The following is a 6,000-nucleotide window of genomic DNA, read 5'->3' on the forward strand; positions in this document are numbered from 1 at the left end:
CATGAGCTGACGAGTTCTTTCAGTCGAGCTTTAAGTTTAGTATGTGGAAAAGTGGTATAAAGAGTTGAAAAGTCAAAGGTTTTAATGTTGGTACAATGTTTTAATGATTGAGATCGTAAATTCACCAATAACTCTTTTAAATTTTTCAGTATCAATATCTGATTAACACCACTTCTTGAATATGCCGTTTCGGAATATTTCTGAAGTCCTTCTTTGACTGCAGTAAATATTGCAGTAAGAACTTTAGGAAGGGGGTTAGTGGAACACTTGGACGAACCTGCAGTATTTCTTTCCTTATAAGGATTCTTGTAAAGCTTAGGAATCCAATATAAGGATGGAAGATCCTGGTCTTCATCCTTTGGATTAACACCAAAGGAGATTAGAACCGATTTGTGTTTTTTCTAGGATCTCCTGCTTCGTAAGCGTACTTAGTGTATATGTAGGATTTCCAAGTGTGTTATCTATCCCCAGTTTCTTCATCAGGCAGTCAATGTAGTGTTTCTTGTAAACAAAAACAAAAACAATATTGTTTGAGGATTTGTCAGCTGGAACGACAACATATGTGTCATGGAGGCAAGACAACTCCTCTATGACATGAGGGTCTTTAAAGATGGAAGAAGCTTTGGGGCTCATTGACCCTTTAAGATTACTTACTTTTTTCTGAATCAATGACCTCACTGATTTTACCCACTCCGAAAGCGTGTCAACCTCAACCTTTTCTCTTTTTGCCTAGTCTTTTGCATAACCCTCAACAGAATCCATTAGTAGTTTGAAGTTCTGAAATCCAATTGATTGGCTGTGGCTCTCTGTATTTCGGACCTTTGGACAAAAGTTGTCTTAACTTGTAGTTATTGACTATGTTTAGGTCTCCAGAAATTACATGGCCGGCCGGATTATACACGAAATGGGAATGTGAACAGGCACAATCAGGTAGTTTAGTTTTGAGGTCATCAATATTTAGAATCTGCAACACTTTTTTGTGATTAAAAAATTTCGAATGATTGTGATTATAAACCTCCACCAAGCGTCAATAACAATTGACGTATAACTCTTGTTAAAACATACAATGTATTCTCATTCTTAAACAAACCCGAAATCTGAAAAAGTAACGTGGAATGCAATCAGACATTGCGTAAAATGTTACGGTGTTACTATATCAGGTGGATAAGGACAACATGAAACGTTTACGCTGCTGTGTAAGATAGATTGGTCGGAAATTCCTGGTCTATAATGAAAGATCAGATAACTATTTGGTATATATGAAATGTGGTATAATTGCCAATGAGACCACTATAACAAAGACGTTATGGCGTAAATGATTAAAATACTTTCGATTATTTATTGTACATCAATATTAAGAATCCCTTATCGTAAAGTCAACTTTAAAAACCCTTTTCACTTAGCGAATTGTTGAACAAAACCAACAATGTATGACCATAGGCAAATACATCATTCTTTCAAAATATTATTTTTTTAAAATACATTATGAATAAAAATAGAATCAAATCAAATCGAACTTTAACTTAAAAGTATTTAAATAAATCACCATCATGATGTTTCACTTGAGAGATTCAATGAATACATCACTTCGGTATAAAGGATATTTATCTGATCTTACAAATAAAGTGTAGAGTTTTAGTTCGATGACAGGTAAATACTATTAAAAAATACATATCAACATTTTTACACTCATCATTTTGATTGGTGTTTTCCTTGATCTTTTCGACTGAGGAGACTCATGCTTAAGTGTCTAACCCCATTTGTTAAAATTAATATTAACCTAATTGTAAAGAATATTGCTTGTGTAGGTATGTGTTTATGTTGAAACAATATTACTAAATGAAAAATTATGGTTACGTTTAGCTCTTTTATTTCAAGTCAGGAATATGACAGTTGTTATCCATTCGTTTGATGTGTTTGAACTTTTGATTTTGCCATTTGATTTGGGACTTTCCTTTTTGAATTTTCCTCGGAGTTCAGTATTTTTGTGTTTTTATTTTTTTTATAGTTGTTTTTTTCACTTTCAGAAATACACTAGTTTTATGTTTCAGTTGTTCTAAATATTTTGTTACCATCGAATTGTAATGTGTTATTATCATCCATATTTAGATTAGCAAATTTACATTCCAAACAGTTCATCATAAAAATGACAAAGTAAACAAGGAAATAATATCTGTGATATTCAGTATTGTCAATATAAGAGTGTTGGTGGCATAATGACTTATTTAAATTAGAATTACTATGGCATTTCAAATTAGAATATTCAATTGACATTTTTTTTTGTAATGGCATATGATCATTCGAAAGAAAGTAAAACTCGTAAAGTGTTGCGAATAGATAAATTCATCATAGATACCAGGACTAAATTTTATATATACGCCAGACGCGCGCTTCGTCTACAAAAGACTCATCAGTGACGCTCGAATCAAAAAAAGTTTTAAAAAAGCCACATAAATTACGAAGCCGAAGAACACTGAGATTCAAAACTCCCAAAGGTGTTGCCTAATACAGAAAATTAACATAGGGATACGCAGAATAGCTGAACAACAACATCAAAAACAACGTTGTCAAAATTATTTTTTTAATGCTTTGCTATAAACGTTTGTTTGTTTGTTTGTTTTTGTTAGATTGTATACAGTACATGCTGAATATCATTTTGGCTCAACGTTTTTAAATAACATTTCATGCTTTTTTCAAACTTAGAAATTTTAAAAGGTAAATAAGAAATACTTTGTTGTAAAATCTGACTTGTAACTGTAACTATTGTTTTAAGTAAAAAAAGAAAACCCGTTTCATACTTATAGGTTTGTTGTCTACAGTTACCAACTCGATGTTTTATTGCCATATTGGTCACTATACTTGGACATGATAACAGTTAATAATTTGCATGCTCGAACAGGCCTTTTTTTTTTTTTTTAGATTAATACGTTATTACATCAAACAGATTATAATATCAAATTCTATATTAGTCTCTTGTTGTCTTCTTACGTGTATGTTTTAATTTGATAGAACAATTTTAAATGGCATATATTCCCTTTACCATATATTTTAGAAAAGTTTAAGTGATGACTATACCTATTTGTTGTTTATAATAAGCAAGGCAGCAGACATTTTATTACTGTTATCAATGATCATTGTTCGGTTGAGTGCAGCAGACATGTTATTACTTTTATCAATGTCCACTGTACTGTTGAGTGTTGTAGCACAACGAAAGTTAATATTACTAGTATTTTAATGACATAAAGTGTGTTCATCTAATCTTAACCCATTTCTCTGACGTCAGTCTATTGTTCTAACAGTAGATTATTATTCAAGAATCCACTGACCACTATGTTAACTTAATATAACTTATGTCAAAACTCTTAACTTTTAACTTACGATATGCTATAAAAAACGAGTGACATATGAAAGGTTCGATTCGCGCGTATTTTCGTCAGTAAAGTCAGAGGTCTATGCATGATACCACTAGACCACGAGTACTGATATCAGTTAATATTTAAATAACACTCTTATAACGTAGAACTGTCAATACATACCAAAAAAGTGTATTTCTGTCTTTTCGTTATCTAATAAAACATCTGAACTCTATAGAATCAAGGAATTGTATATATTATTAATTGGTACAATTCCTTGATAAAATAAAAATCCACATTACACTTGTCACTTTTAACGCACAATGACTTTTCCTTTTCATCATATCAACTGCTTTCGTTTGGTTTGAGTATTATAACGATATCATACTATCAATAAGTTTTTCTATGTTTGATTATAAATGGTCAAAATATACATCAGCATTGAACTGACTCTAATGTGAATAGTGTGTGATAAGGTACGACTGTATAATAACTTCTTTGACTGTTTGGGCTTCAAAATGCGTACCACAAATAATACTAGATTATTGACTGATCGACGATGGATGCCAAATGTAATAAGGGTAACATAATCTAAATATAATAAAATGGAAACAGTTTAGACAAAATCTATGTATAATTGTTCAATTTTGACCAATAATTTTATTTATTTCATCATCAACTGCAGCCTTGTGAAGTGGTAGAATTGTGGCATTTAAACGTCCATCCAATTTAAATATTTTTGATCATTTCATATGTCTTGTAAGCCCAAACATACGGACGATATTAACGATTATACACTCGGTTGCAAAATACTATATATATAAATAATAAAGGTTTCTAAATTTTAGTAATTAAATTTTTTCAACATTCCAAAAAAAGATAAATAAATTCTGTATAACACTTAAATATTTTTTTGAATGAATAATTAATCCTAAAATCTATCTAATATGCATGATTTGTAATGATTAAAAATTGAATGAAATATATAGACAAATAGATAATCTGGTATTAAAAAGGGGAAATAACAACCCATTTAATTTAAATTGAGCTTATGTTAACTTTAATATAAATGTGAATCATGAGAATCCAATCATTTGCAGCTATTGTAGAATGAAAAAGACAATTACGAAATTATTTTCCTGAAATTCCGTTGATTCATTGTCAAATCATAAAACATATAGTCGTTTTACTAGAAATGAGTTAAGCTAGAGAATTGATAAGAAGAAGTGAATTCGTTAACGATAATCAAATCGCAACTAAAGTCGCTCGTTGAATATTGTTTACGAATCCACTACTTCTTATCTATTCTCTACTTCGTAAACGATAATCAACTCGCGACTAAAGTCGCTCGTTGATTTCGTTTACGAATCCACTACTTCTGATCAATCCTCTACTACAGAATACACATATGTATATAGATATATATTGTGACGTTCTGGCTTAGTGGTTAATTCTTCACTGCATTTTTAGTCTGTATTTACAGTAACGTTTATTTGACTTGGAAATAAAGTAACCAATTTAAAACTAGTTAACCAAAGAAGATGGGCAAGACTAAAGGAAGTTTTCATATTTTATTGATGCTTCAAGAATACATGTTAACAATTAGATAAAGGAGAGACTATTTGAGTTATACTTCTTACTATACATTTATATTATAATGGCTGCTGCATATAGAGAAATATGGGAGAAACCTCAACTAGGCTCGACTGGCTTTCGTACTGTCTATATACTAGTATAATATTATTTCTGACAGTATCTTTATCATAGTACACATACGTGTAGTCAGCCATAGTCATTCCGAAGAACGACATATATTATAGCATATATTATATATAGCATGAACGCTCCTCTTGAATTGTTTTTGGAGATATTTCTCCAATCTACAGAGCCATTAGCAATAACTATTTATATGTTATATATTACAAATTTCAACAATAACTAAAGGTAGTTACAACTATTTACACGGAACCTGACAAAAAGTAGATTCTTCAAAATCTGACCCCCCTTTTTCTTAAGTAAATAAAAATATCATTATAGTAAAGAGCTTAAACATAACACAGGCGACTTTTTCTCCCAGCTAAAATTCACTTTTGTAAAACTAGCACTAGGATAATTCCATATCCCCAAGTTACATGCTAAAAATTACGGTTATAAAATTAAGATTTATTCCCCTAAACCTTCAAATCATTTGCAAGATCTCTGCAACTTTATTAACATACATGGCCAACTATCCTGTAACTTCTAGAAAAAAGCCCTAAGCTCACAACAACATACAAATCGCTTTTCTCCTTTTTCTCATGTTCATTAATTTACTCAGCTATTGACCATAGTCAAACATACCTTTTTATGTTGATACTGTTAATTAAAGCACAGGTATAACTGAGGGGAAGCAGCTTCTTTTGATTACAAGCTTAACCAAATTCGAACTTTGCCGCTTCTGAGCTTTTATATGTCAGCGCCAACATGATAGGATAATTTAGGCCTTACAATTGGTTCCAACAATATTCTCCTTACTCTAATAATCACGTGACCATTACTGTTTATGTTATTGTATCTTTCTAGACTTGTATTTATGTAACATTGAATCAAACTGATAATAAATTTTATTTATAAAGCTATATAGTTTGTCAGATTCTTGGTTTGAAGT

The sequence above is a fragment of the Mytilus galloprovincialis genome, chromosome 9, assembly GCF_965363235.1.
Source record: "Mytilus galloprovincialis chromosome 9, xbMytGall1.hap1.1, whole genome shotgun sequence".
In the NCBI taxonomy this organism is placed as follows: domain Eukaryota; kingdom Metazoa; phylum Mollusca; class Bivalvia; order Mytilida; family Mytilidae; genus Mytilus; species Mytilus galloprovincialis.